At 45.7% G+C, this 14,762-nt stretch overlaps 1 protein-coding gene across 1 annotated transcript in view; it reads left to right on the top strand.

Moving 5' to 3' along the window:
* The first annotated feature begins 3,592 nt into the window (after positions 1–3,592).
* The window catches only part of LOC115184911 (threonylcarbamoyladenosine tRNA methylthiotransferase), a 50,065-nt gene continuing 38,895 nt past the window's right edge, over positions 3,593–14,762 (top strand). Inside the window, exon 1 of the mRNA XM_029745467.1 lies at positions 3,593–3,697. The gene's annotated coding sequence lies outside the window, so the exon portion shown is untranslated. The remainder of the gene's footprint in view (positions 3,698–14,762) is intronic.

The following is a 14,762-nucleotide window of genomic DNA, read 5'->3' as shown; positions in this document are numbered from 1 at the left end:
TGTAGCTAGTCCTCTCTGTTTCTATGTTATCTAATTAGCACATCTTCATGATGGGAACATATTCTCTTTCTGTGGGTGTGAAGAGACAGAGACAGAGAGAGAGAGACATTAAAAAACATCCAATTTCAGGACTTCGTTTGTGAGGTTTCGTTTAAATAACACCTTTTTTACGGGCTAATAAAAGAGATGTATTTATGCTGTGATCGCTAGACATTAAACAGCCTTGATCTCAGATGGCACCCTATTCAGACATTAAACAGCCTTGATCTCAGATGGCACCCTATTCAGACATTAAACAGCCTTGATCTCAGATGGCACCCTATTCAGACATTAAAACAGCCTTGGTCTCAGATGGCACCCTATTCAGACATTAAAACAGCCTTGGGCTCAGATGGCACCCTATTCAGACATTAAACAGCCTTGGTCTCAGATGGCACCCTATTCAGACATTAAACAGCCTTGGGCTCAGATGGCACCCTATTCAGACATTAAACAGCCTTGATCTCAGATGGCACCCTATTCAGACATTAAACAGCCTTGGTCTCAGATGGCACCCTATTCAGACATTAAAACAGCCTTGGTCTCAGATGGCACCCTATTCAGACATTAAAACAGCCTTGATCTCAGATGGCACCCTATTCAGACATTAAACAGCCTTGGGCTCAGATGGCACCCTATTCAGACATTAAACAGCCTTGGTCTCAGATGGCACCCTATTCAGACATTAAACAGCCTTGGTCTCAGATGGCACCCTATTCAGACATTAAAACAGCCTTGGTCTCAGATGGCACCCTATTCAGACATTAAAGAGCCTTGGTCTCAGATGGCACCCTATTCAGACATTAAACAGCCTTGGTCTTAGATGGCACCCTATTCAGACATTAAAACAGCCTTGGTCTCAGATGGCACCCTATTCAGACATTAAACAGCCTTGGTCTCAGATGGCACCAAATCAAAATCAAATCAAATTTATTTATATAGCCCTTCGTACATCAGCTGAAATCTCAAAGTGCTGTACAGAAACCCAGCCTAAAACCCCAAACAGCAAGCAATGCATGTGAAAGAAGCACGGTGGCTGGGAAAAACTCCCTAGGAAAAACTCCTGAGAAAGGCCAAAAACCTAGGAAGAAACCTAGAGAGGAACCAGGCTATGAGGGGTGGCCAGTCCTCTTCTGGCTGTGCCGGGTGGATATTATAACAGAACATGGTCAAGATGTTAAAATGTTCGTAAATGACCAGCATGGTCAAATAATAATAATCATAGTAATTGTCGAGGGTGCAACAAGCACGTCCGGTGAACAGGTCAGGGTTCTGTAGCCGCAGGCAGAACAGTTGAAACTGGAGCAGCAGCATGGCCAGGTGGACTGGGGACAGCAAGGAGTCATCATGCCAGGTAGTCCTGAGGCATGGTCCTAGGGCTCAGGTCCTCCGAGAGAAAGAAAGAAAGAGAGAAAGAGAGAATTAGAGAGAGCATATTTACATTCACACAGGACACCGGATAAGACAAGAGAATACTCCAGATGTAACAGACTGACCCTAGCCCCCCGACACATAAACTACTGCAGCATAAATACTGGAGGCTGAGACAGGAGGGATCAGAATGGCACCCTATTCAGGCACCCTATTCAGACATTAAAGAGCCTTGGTCTCAGATGGCACCCTATTCAGACATTAAACAGCCTTGGTCTCAGATGGCACCCTATTCAGACATTAAACAGCCTTGGTCTCAGATGGCACCCTATTCAGACATTAAACAGCCTTGGTCTCAGATGGCACCCTATTCAGACATTAAACAGCCTTGGTCTCAGATGGCACCCTATTCAGACATTAAAACAGCCTTGGTCTCAGATGGCACCCTATTCAGACATTAAACAGCCTTGGTCTCAGATGGCACCCTATTCAGACATTAAACAGCCTTGGTCTCAGATGGCACCAAATCAAAATCAAATCAAATTTATTTATATAGCCCTTCGTACATCAGCTGAAATCTCAAAGTGCTGTACAGAAACCCAGCCTAAAACCCCAAACAGCAAGCAATGCATGTGAAAGAAGCACGGTGGCTGGGAAAAACTCCCTAGGAAAAACTCCTGAGAAAGGCCAAAAACCTAGGAAGAAACCTAGAGAGGAACCAGGCTATGAGGGGTGGCCAGTCCTCTTCTGGCTGTGCCGGGTGGATATTATAACAGAACATGGTCAAGATGTTAAAATGTTCGTAAATGACCAGCATGGTCAAATAATAATAATCATAGTAATTGTCGAGGGTGCAACAAGCACGTCCGGTGAACAGGTCAGGGTTCTGTAGCCGCAGGCAGAACAGTTGAAACTGGAGCAGCAGCATGGCCAGGTGGACTGGGGACAGCAAGGAGTCATCATGCCAGGTAGTCCTGAGGCATGGTCCTAGGGCTCAGGTCCTCCGAGAGAAAGAAAGAAAGAGAGAAAGAGAGAATTAGAGAGAGCATATTTACATTCACACAGGACACCGGATAAGACAAGAGAATACTCCAGATGTAACAGACTGACCCTAGCCCCCCGACACATAAACTACTGCAGCATAAATACTGGAGGCTGAGACAGGAGGGATCAGAATGGCACCCTATTCAGGCACCCTATTCAGACATTAAAGAGCCTTGGTCTCAGATGGCACCCTATTCAGACATTAAACAGCCTTGGTCTCAGATGGCACCCTATTCAGACATTAAACAGCCTTGGTCTCAGATGGCACCCTATTCAGACATTAAACAGCCTTGGTCTCAGATGGCACCCTATTCAGACATTAAACAGCCTTGGTCTCAGATGGCACCCTATTCAGACATTAAAACAGCCTTGGTCTCAGATGGCACCCTATTCAGACATTAAACAGCCTTGGTCTCAGATGGCACCCTATTCAGACATTAAAACAGCATGGTCTCAGATGGCACCCTATTCAGACATTAAACAGCCTTGGGCTCAGATGGCACCCTATTCAGACATTAAACAGCCTTGGTCTCAGATGGCACCCTATTCAGACATTAAAACAGCCTTGGTCTCAGATGGCACCCTATTCAGACATTAAACAGTCCTGGTCTGAGTCCAGTCATGTTCCAGTTGAGATAGTCCTGGTCTGAGTCCAGTTGAGACAGTCCTGGTCTGAGTCCAGTTGAGACAGTCCTGGTCTGAGTCCAGTTGAGACAGTCCTGGTCTGAGTCCAGTTGAGACTGTCCTGGTCTGAGTCCAGTTGAGACAGTCCTGGTCTGAGTCCAGTCATGTTCCAGTTGAGATAGTCCTGGTCTGAGTCCAGTTGAGACAGTCCTGGTCTGAGTCCAGTTGAGACAGTCCTGGTCTGAGTCCAGTCATGTTCCAGTTGAGACAGTCCTGGTCTGAGTCCAGTCATGTTCCAGTTGAGACAGTCCTGGTCGAGTCCAGTTGAGACAGTCCTGGTCTGAGTCCAGTTGAGATAGTCCTGGTCTGAGTCCAGTCATGTTCCAGTTGAGACAGTCCTGGTCTGAGTCCAGTTGAAATACTATAGTCTCACTCTGCATTTGTTCTCTCTCCTTATCATGTATAACATGAGCTTTGTATCAACTGTGGATAAAATAATGTTGTGTTAAAAGTGCCAGTCTTTCTTGTCTTTCAGATTGGGGAGACCCAGCAGGTGCTTGTGACTGAGGAGTCCTTTGACGCCCAGTACTATGTGGCTCACAACAAATATTATGAGCAGGTAAGACACAGTGTTTCATTCAACTCCCCCTGCTACACCCCAGACAGGCATTTCACTACAGTTGAAGACCAGAAGAGATCACATTAGAAGGTTTATATAGATGTAGTTTATAGAAGTCTGCTTATACACGACATCACCATGGAAACAATAGGTTTGACTGTCTGTACTGTTATACACGACATCACCATGGAAACATTAGGTTTAACTGTCTGTACTGTTATACACGACATCACCATGGAAACATTAGGTTTAACTGTCTGTACTGTTATACACAACATCACCATGGAAACATTAGGTTTAACTGTCTGTACTGTTATACACGACATCACCATGGAAACAATAGGTTTGACGGTCTGTACTGTTATACACGACATCACCATGGAAACATTAGGTTTGACTGTCTGTACTGTTATACACGACATCGCCATGGAAACATTAGGTTTGACTGTCTGTACTCTTATACACGACATCACCATGGAAACATTAGGTTTGACTGTCTGTACTGTTATACACGACATCACCATGGAAACATTTGGTTTGACTGTCTGTACTGTTATACACGACATCACCATGGAAACATTAAGTTTAACTGTCTGTACTCTTATACACGACATCACCATGGAAACATTTGGTTTCACTGTCTACTCTTATACACGACATCACCATGGAAACATTAGGTTTGACTGTCTGTACTGTTATACACGACATCACCATGGAAACATTTGGTTTGACTGTCTGTACTGTTATACACGACATCACTATGGAAACATTAGGTTTGACTGTCTGTACTGTTATACACGACATCACCATGGAAACATTTGGTTTGACTGTCTGTACTGTTATACACGACATCACCATGGAAACATTAGGTTTAACTGTCTGTACTCTTATACACGACATCACCATGGAAACATTTGGTTTCACTGTCTACTCTTATACACGACATCACCATGGAAACATTAGGTTTGACTGTCTGTACTCTTATACACAACATCACCATGGAAACATTAGGTTTGACTGTCTGTACTCTTATACACGACATCACCATGGAAACATTTAGTTTAACTGTCTGTACTCTTATACACAACATCACCATGGAAACATTAGGTTTGACTGTCTGTACTCTTATACACAACATCACCATGGAAACATTAGGTTAGACTGTCTGTACTCTTATACACAACATCACCATGGAAACATTTGGTTTGACTGTCTGTACTCTTATACACGACATCACCATGGAAACATTAGGTTTGACTGTCTGTACTGTTATACACGACATCACCATGGAAACATTAGGTTTGACTGTCTGTACTGTTATACATGACATCACCATGGAAACATTAGGTTTGACTGTCTGTACTGTTATACACGACATCACCATGGAAACATTAGGTTTGACTGTCTGTACTCTTATACACGACATCACCATGGAAACATTAGGTTTGACTGTCTGTACTCTTATACACGACATCACCATGGAAACATTAGGTTTGACTGTCTGTACTGTTATACACGACATCACCATGGAAACATTAGGTTTGACTGTCTGTACTGTTATACATGACATCACCATGGAAACATTAGGTTTGACTGTCTGTACTCTTATACACGACATCACCATGGAAACATTAGGTTTGACTGTCTGTACTGTTATACACGACATCACCATGGAAACATTAGGTTTGACTGTCTGTACTGTTATACACGACATCACCATGGAAACATTAGGTTTGACTGTCTGTACTGTTATACACGACATCACCATGGAAACATTAGGTTTGACTGTCTGTACTGTTATACATGACATCACCATGGAAACATTAGGTTTGACTGTCTGTACTCTTATACACGACATCACCATGGAAACATTAGGTTTGACTGTCTGTACTGTTATACACGACATCACCATGGAAACATTAGGTTTGACTGTCTGTACTGTTATACACGACATCACCATGGAAACATTAGGTTTGACTGTCTGTACTCTATATGCTCTTATCACAGAGAAATTACCAACCGGAATAACACATGTTGGCTTTTATACAGGTGGCTACCACAGGTTAGCTTAGCTTGTAATGCAGGTGGTTACCACAGGTTAGCTTAGCTTGTAATGTAGGATGTTACCTCAGGTTAGCTTAGCTTGTAATGTAGGTGGTTACCCCAGGTTAGCTTAGCTTGTAATGCAGGTGGTTACCCCAGGTTAGCTTAGCTTGTAATGCAGGTGGTTACCACAGGTTAGCTTAGCTTGTAATGCAGGTGGTTACCTCAGGTTAGCTTAGCTTGTAATGTAGGTGGTTACCCCAGGTTAGCTTAGCTTGTAATGCAGGTGGTTACCCCAGGTTAGCTTAGCTTGTAATGCAGGTGGTTACCCCAGGTTAGCTTAGCTTGTAATGCAGGTGGTTACCCCAGGTTAGCTTAGCTTGTAATGCAGGTGGTTACCACAGGTTAGCTTAGCTTGTAATGCAGGTGGTTACCACAGGTTAGCTTAGCTTGTAATGCAGGTGGTTACCCCAGGTTAGCTTAGCTTGTAATGCAGGTGGTTACCACAGGTTAGCTTAGCTTGTAATGCAGGTGGTTACCCCAGGTTAGCTTAGCTTGTAATGCAGGTGGTTACCACAGGTTAGCTTAGCTTGTAATGCAGGTGGTTACCCCAGGTTAGCTTAGCTTGTAATGCAGGTGGTTACCCCAGGTTAGCTTAGCTTGTAATGCAGGTGGTTACCCCAGGTTAGCTTAGCTTGTAATGCAGGTGGTTACCCCAGGTTAGCTTAGCTTGTAATGCAGGTGGTTACCCCAGGTTAGCTTAGCTTGTAATGTAGGTGGTTACCCCAGGTTAGCTTAGCTTGTAATACAGGTGGTTACCCCAGGTTAGCTTAGCTTGTAATGCAGGTGGTTACCCCAGGTTAGCTTAGCTTGTAATGCAGGTGGTTACCCCAGGTTAGCTTAGCTTGTAATGCAGGTGGTTACCACAGGTTAGCTTAGTCTGTGTGGGGTTAGATTGTAATGCAGGTAGTAGGTTAGTCTGTGTGTGGTTAGCTTGTAATGCAGATGGTTACCTCAGGTTAGCTTAGCTTGTAATGCAGGTGGTTACCCCAGGTTAGCTTAGCTTGTAATGCAGGTGGTTACCCCAGGTTAGCTTAGCTTGTAATGCAGGTGGTTACCCCAGGTTAGCTTAGCTTGTAATGCAGGTGGTTACCCCAGGTTAGCTTAGCTTGTAATGCAGGTGGTTACCCCAGGTTAGCTTAGCTTGTAATGTAGGTGGTTACCCCAGGTTAGCTTAGCTTGTAATACAGGTGGTTACCCCAGGTTAGCTTAGCTTGTAATGCAGGTGGTTACCCCAGGTTAGCTTAGCTTGTAATGTAGGTGGTTACACCAGGTTAGCTTAGCTTGTAATGTAGGTGGTTACCCCAGGTTAGCTTAGCTTGTAATGCAGGTGGTTACCCCAGGTTAGCTTAGCTTGTAATGCAGGTGGTTACCACAGGTTAGCTTAGTCTGTGTGGGGTTAGATTGTAATGCAGGTAGTAGGTTAGTCTGTGTGTGGTTAGCTTGTAATGCAGATGGTTACCTCAGGTTAGCTTAGCTTGTAATGTAGGTGGTTACACCAGGTTAGCTTAGCTTGTAATGCAGGTGGTTACCACAGGTTAGATTAGTCTGTGTGGGGTTAGATTGTAATGCAGGTAGTAGGTTAGTCTGTGTGTGGTTAGCTTGTAATGCAGATGGTTACCCCAGGTTAGCTTAGCTTGTAATGCAGGTGGTTACCCCAGGTTAGCTTAGCTTGTAATGCAGGTGGTTACAACAGGTTAGATTAGTCTGTGTGGGGTTAGATTGTAATGCGGGTAGTAGGTTAGTCTGTGTGTGGTTAGCTTGTAATGCAGATGGTTACCTCAGGTTAGCTTGTAATGTAGGTGGTTACCTCAGGTTAGCTTAGCTTGTAATGCAGGTGGTTACCCCAGGTTAGTTTAGCTTGTAATGCAGGTGGTTACCCCAGGTTAGCTTAGCTTGTAATGCTGGTGGTTACCCCAGGTTAGCTTAGCTTGTAATGTAGGTGGTTACCCCAGGTTAGCTTAGCTTGTAATGCAGGTGGTTACCCCAGGTTAGCTTAGCTTGTAATGCTGGTGGTTACCCCAGGTTAGCTTAGCTTGTAATGTAGGTGGTTACCACAGGTTAGCTTAGCTTGTAATGCAGGTGGTTACCCCAGGTTAGCTTAGCTTGTAATGCAGGTGGTTACCCCAGGTTAGTTTAGCTTGTAATGCAGGTGGTTACCCCAGGTTAGCTTAGCTTGTAATGCAGATGGTTACCCCAGGTTAGCTTAGCTTGTAATGTAGGTGGTTACCCCAGGTTAGCTTAGCTTGTAATGTAGGTGGTTACCCCAGGTTAGCTTAGCTTCTAATGCAGGTGGTTACCCCAGGTTAGCTTAGCTTGTAATGCAGGTGGTTACCCCAGGTTAGCTTAGCTTGTAATGTAGGTGGTTACCCCAGGTTAGCTTGGCTTGTAATGTAGGTGGTTACACCAGGTTAGCTTAGCTTCTAATGCAGGTGGTTACCCCAGGTTAGCTTAGCTTCTAATGCAGGTGGTTACCCCAGGTTAGCTTAGCTTGTAATGTAGGTGGTTACACCAGGTTAGCTTGGCTTGTATAATGCAGGTGGTTACCCCAGGTTAGCTTGGCTTGTATAATGCAGGTGGTTACCCCAGGTTAGCTTAGCTTGTAATGTAGGTGGTTACACCAGGTTAGCTTAGCTTGTAATGTAGGATGTTACCTCAGGTTAGCTTAGCTTGTAATGTAGGTGGTTACCCCAGGTTAGCTTAGCTTGTAATGTAGGTGGTTACACCAGGTTAGCTTAGCTTGTAATCAATCACCCTCCAGTCCTCCGTTTTGGCAACTGATAATAAGACTAATCTCCTGCTTATAATGTGCAAACATTCAGTCCAGCCTTCATCCTTCCAGCCTATAGCCTCATTCCAGCTGAAAATCCCACAGCACACTGCTGCACATGGCTTCAAAGCTTCCCTCCCTCCCTCCCTGTAAAAAAAATAACTTTCAAACATCCCTTCAAATAAATCAATTTACTCCTGTGTTAACAATCATCAAAACCATGTTTGAAGTTGTGCATTTTAATAAGGGACGGGAAGAGAGCAGTGATACTTGTTCTCCCAGATGGTCTTGTCTCTGGGCTATAAATGTAGTTACAACTGTCATCTAGTTGCTGTAGCTCCAGGTAGAATGTTGCTAGTTTGATCTTAGTCAAAGGGTTTTCCAAACCCACCCACCCCTCCAAAGTGATTTTTTTTTGGCATGCCCATCCTAAATCAGGGGCTGTCTAGAGGGCTGAGTACACAGTGACCGGTCTCTAGAAGTGCTGTTTTACTCTGCTTCTCTCCGAGGCAGCTGGAAACACATCTTTCTGTAACACACTGTGTGAATGGATGGATTCATATTCAACCATTACACCATAAAACCATGAGCCAACGCTTACAGCCCTATCCCTGACACCACATCACAGCATCCCGCTCTCTCTTTCTCTCTCCCTCTCTTTCTCTCTCTCTCTCTTTCTCTCTCTCTCTCTCTTTCTCTCTCTCTCTTTCTCTCTCTCTCTTTCTCTCTCTTTGTGTCTGTCTCTCTGTCTCTTTCTCTCTCTCATTCTCTGTCTGTGTGTGTCTGTCTCTCTCTGTCTCTCTCTCTCTTTCTCTGTCTCTCTCTGTCTCTTTTTCTATTCCTCTCTTTCTATCCCGCTTTCTTTGTCTCTCTCTTTCTCTCTCTATTCCTCTCTCTCTCTATCCCGCTCTCTAGCTTTCTCTCTGTCTCTCTCTTTCTCTCTCTCGCTCTCTGTCTGTCTCTCTTTCTCTGTCTCGATCTCTGGTTGTTTTCTGAGGCTGTTAAAAGGTACCACCACCACTCCTCCTGTCCTTGTATATTCTACAGACTGTGGCTCAGAGGAATATAAACTCACCGGACAGTGTATTAGGTACACCCCTCTAGTACCGGGTTGGACTACCCTTTGCCTCCAGAACAGCCTACATTCTTCGGGGAATCCCAACTCTGCCATCAGCATGACGCAACAAGAAGCGGGATTCGTCAGACCAGGAGATGTTTTTCCACTCCTCAGTTGTCCAGTGTTGGTGATGGCCTGCCCACTGGAGACACTTCTTGTTTTTAGCTGATAGGAGTGGAACTCAGTGTGGTAACTGCAATAGTCGCCCCTCCGTGACAAAATCCGACTAGTTGTGCGTTCCCGAGATGCCGTTCTGCACACCACTGTTGTTTGTGGCCCGCCTGTTAGCTTGCACGGTTCTTAGCCTTCTCCTTCCACCTCTCTCATCAACCAGCTGTTTTACAGGACTGCAGCTGACTGGATGTTTTGTGTTTGTCTCTCCGTTCTCTGTAAACTCTAGACATTGTCGTGTGTGAAAAGCCCAGGAATGCGGGCAGTTCTGAGACACTGGATCCGACTCGCCTGGCACCGACGATCATACCGCGCTCAACGTCGCTTAGGTCACTGGTTCTGCCCATTCTAACGTTCAATCTAACAGTAACTGGATGCCTTGATGCCTGTCTGCCTGCTTTATATAGCACGCCACGGCCACTTGACTTGTAGGAGTGATCAATTTTTGCGAACGGGGTGGTGTACCTAATAGTTGAGTGGGGTGGTGTACCTAATAGTTGAGTGCACATACGTCTCAGAGCTAGTGGAGTCTGGAGCTGAGGTATTAGATGTGTCCCTTTGCTTGTGGCCTGTGCAGCAAAGTGATCTGTGCTTGTCTGACCCTGACCTGAACCCTAGCCACCTCTCCTCCCCTGGCGGGCATCATAAAGACAGCCTGCCTGCTACCCACCACAGAAGATCTGCCATTCCTGTCTTTCACTCTCCTCTCACTCTCCAGTCACTCTCCCTTCACTCTCCCTTCACTCTCCCTTCACTCTCCCTTCACTCTCCCTTCACTCTCCCATCACTCTCCCTTCACTCTCCCTTCACTCTCCCCTCACTCTCTTCTCACTCTCCCATCACCCTCCCGTCACCCTCCCCTCACCCTCCCCTCACTCTCCCCTCACTCTCCCCTCACTCTCCCCTCACTCTCCTCTCACTCTCCCGTCACTCTCCTCTCACTCTCCCGTCACTCTCCCTCTCACTCTCCCCTCACTCTCCTCTCACTCTCCAGTCACTCTCCAGTCACTCTCCCTCTCCTTCACTCTCCTTTCACTGTTTTCACTCCTACAGGCTAAATTGGAGGACTTAGAATAAGGATTGGATAGAGAGGGAGACAGACAGTCTCCTCTCCTTGGCTGGGTGACCCCTGCTGAATAGCCCTGTGAGTTGAGGATGGTATCTGGAATATTCTCATTATGTCTCTGTTATTAAGAGTCTCTGGGCATTGTGACGGATGAATCCTCTCTCCTGCTGCTCTCCTGCTATTCAGCTGCACAGGAGAGGGGGAGAGTGTTAGAGAGAGGGGAGGGGAGAGTAAAGGAGAGAGGGGTGGGAGGAAGAGAGGGGAGGGAGGGGAGAAAGAGGTGGGGGGATGAGGGAGGGAGGGAGGGAGGGAGGGGTGGTGTACAAAGAGCTGCAGGGAATTATAAAGCTGTCGGAAGTGTCTTGCCATACCTGTTTCTTTAATGGTAAAGGAGAGAGTGTAGAGAGAGAGAGAGAGGAGTGTGTGCCTCCGTGTGGGTGTGTGTGAGGGGGACATGTGCTGGGATCCCTAAAAGAAAGGAGACATGGCCAGCTACTCTGAACACTCAGCCCTCTGCAGATCAGGGGGGCCAGACACAGTGATCTAACGTTGATCGGTCTGTTACCAGACCCAACCGCCAGAGAGCCATCTCTCCTCTCTCTGCTGCTCATCTACCGTGTTATAGGCTACTGTTCCATCTTCCATAGCAGAGCACTGTTTTCCCCTGTTAGCCACTGTCTCTATCCCAATAAGACACTTTAGTCATCACCTTATGTTGACACAGAGTGTGTCTCTATGTGAGACTGTGTTCTGGTGTGTTTGAATAGACGGGATCCTCGTGTCAGGCCTTAACAAGCTTTTTCATCATTTAATCAACTAGTAAAGGGCTGCCTTCGTCCACCCAGTCCACACGCACCATCCCCTCTGTCCACTCCTATCATATAGACTCACCTGGTTACCAGCATTATCATATAGACTCACCTGGTCACCAGCATTATCATATAGACTCACCTGGTCACCAGCATTATCATATAGACTCACCTGGTCACCAGCATTATCATATAGACTCACCTGGTCATAAGCATTATCATATAGACTCACCTGGTCACCAGCCCTATCATATAGACTCACCTGGTCACCAGCCCTATCATATACACTCACCTGGTCACCAGCATTATCATATAGACTCACCTGGTCACCAGCATTATCATATAGACTCAACTGGTCACCAGCATTATCATATAGACTCACCTGGTCACCAGCATTATCATATAGACTCACCTGGTCACCAGCCCTATGATATAGACTCACCTGGTCACCAGCCCTATCATATACACTCACCTGGTCACCAGCATTATCATATACACTCACCTGGTCACCAGCCCTATCATATACACTCACCTGGTCACCAGCATTATCATATACACTCACCTGGTCACCAGCATTATCATATAGACTCACCTGGTCACCAGCATTATCATATAGACTCACCTGGTCACCAGCTTATCATATAGACTCACCTGGTCACAAGCATTATCGTATAGACTCACCTGGTCATCAGCATTATCATATAGACTCACCTGGTCACCAGCATTATCATATAGACTCACCTGGTCACCAGCCCTATCATATAGACTCACCTGGTCACCAGCCCTATCATATAGACTCACCTGGTCACCAGCCCTATCATATAGACTCACCTGGTCACCAGCCCTATCATATAGACTCACCTGGTCACCAGCCCTATCATATAGACTCACCTGGTCACCAGCCCTATCATATAGACTCACCTGGTCAGCAGCATTATCATATAGACTCACCTGGTCACCAGCCCTATCATATAGACTCACCTGGTCACCAGCATTATCATATAGACTCACCTGGTCACCAGCCCTATCATATAGACCTACCTGGTCACCAGCCCTATCATATAGACTCACCTGGTCACCAGCCCTATGATATAGACTCACCTGGTCACCAGCCCTATCATATAGACTCACCTGGTCACCAGCCCTATGATATAGACTCACCTGGTCATCAGCATTATCATATAGACTCACCTGGTCACCAGCCCTATCATATAGACTCACCTGGTCACCAGCCCTATCATATAGACTCACCTGGTCACCAGCCCTATCATATAGACTCACCTGGTCACCAGCCCTATGATATAGACTCACCTGGTCATCAGCATTATCATATAGACTCACCTGGTCACCAGCCCTATCATATAGACTCACCTGGTCACCAGCCCTATCATATAGACTCACCTGGTTTCATCTGGTAGAAGACTGATGCAGAAAAAACACTAAAACATACAGCGCATTGGGAAAGTATTCAGACCCCTTGACTTTTTCCACATTTTGTTAAGTTACAACCTTATTCTGAAATTGAATAGTTTTTAGCTACACAAATAATCTACACACAATACCCCATAATGACAAAGCAAAAATGTTTTATTTTTTAATTTGTGCAAATGTATTACAAATAAAAAACTGAAGTATCACATTTACCTAAGTATTCAGACCCTTTACTCAGTACTTTGTTGAAGCACCTTTGGCAGCGATTACAGCCTCAAGTCTTCTTGGGTATGACGCTACAAGCTTGGCACACCTGTTTTTCAGGAGTTTCACTCATTCTTCTCTGCATATCCTCTCAAGCTCTGTCAGGTTTGATGGGGAGCGTCGCTGCACAGCTATTTTCAGGTCTCTCCAGAGATGTTAGATTGGGTTCAAGACCGGGCTCTGGCTGGGCCACTCAAGGACTTTCAGAGACTTGTCCCGAAGCCACTAATGCATTGTTTTGGCTGTGTGCTTAGCATGATGTATTGATGTATTGTATTTGCATGATGCTGCCACCACCATGCTTCACCGTAGGGATGGTGCCAGGTTTCCTCCAGACGTGAAGCTTGGCATTCAGGCCAAAGATTTCAATCTTGGTTTCATCAGACCAGAGCATATTGTTTCTGACAGTCTGAGAGTCTTTAGGTGCCTTTTGGCAAACTCCAAGCAGGCTGTCATGTGCCTTTTACTGAGGAGTGGCTTCCGTCTGGCCACTCTACCATAAAGGCCTGATTGGTGGAGTGCTGCAGAGATCGTTGTCCTTCTGAAAGGTTATCCCATCTCCACAGAGGAACTCTGGAGCTCTGTCAGAGTGACCATCGGGTTCTTGGTCACCTCCCTGACCAAGGCCCTTTTCCCCCCGATTGCTCCGTTTGGCCGGGCGGCCAGCCAGCTCTAGGAAGAGTCTTGGTGGTTCCAAACTTCTTCCATTTAAGAATGATGGAGGCCACGGTGTTCTTGGGGACCTTCAATGCTGCAGATATGTTTTAGTACCCTTATCCAGATCTGTACCTCGACACAATCCTGTCTCGGAGCTCTACGGACAATTCCTTCGACCTCATGGCTTGGTTTTTGCTCTGACATGCACTGTCAACTGTGGGACCATGTATAGACAGGTATGCGCCTTTCCAAATCATGTCCAATCAATTGAATTTACCACAGGTGAACTCCAGTCAAGTTGTAGAAACACCTCAAGGATGATCAATGGAAACAGGATGCACCTGAGCTCAATTTCGAGTCTCATAGCGAAGGGTCTGAATATTTGTTCTCGCTTCGTCATTATGGGGTATTGTGTGTAGATTCCTGAGGATTTTTATCTTATCCATTTTAGAACAAGGCTGTAATGCAACAAAGTCAAGGGTTCTGAATACTTTCTGAGTACACTGTACATCCTTTACATAGCCCGTGTGGAAGGAAGGATCTTTTGTTGTCCAGACACCCTTTGAACAGGCATTAGAGCAGTACTACCTGCTAAGGATGTCTACAAGCTGGAGTTAACTACAACTCTGTCCACCGGAAACAGGTCCCAACAGTACCTCACACTAAATCATATAGAT

This window comes from Salmo trutta, unplaced genomic scaffold (assembly GCF_901001165.1).
Source record: "Salmo trutta unplaced genomic scaffold, fSalTru1.1, whole genome shotgun sequence".
NCBI classification, from domain to species: domain Eukaryota; kingdom Metazoa; phylum Chordata; class Actinopteri; order Salmoniformes; family Salmonidae; genus Salmo; species Salmo trutta.
The sequence above is the reverse complement of the archived record's forward strand: the minus strand, read 5'-3'. Positions and strand labels throughout refer to the sequence as shown.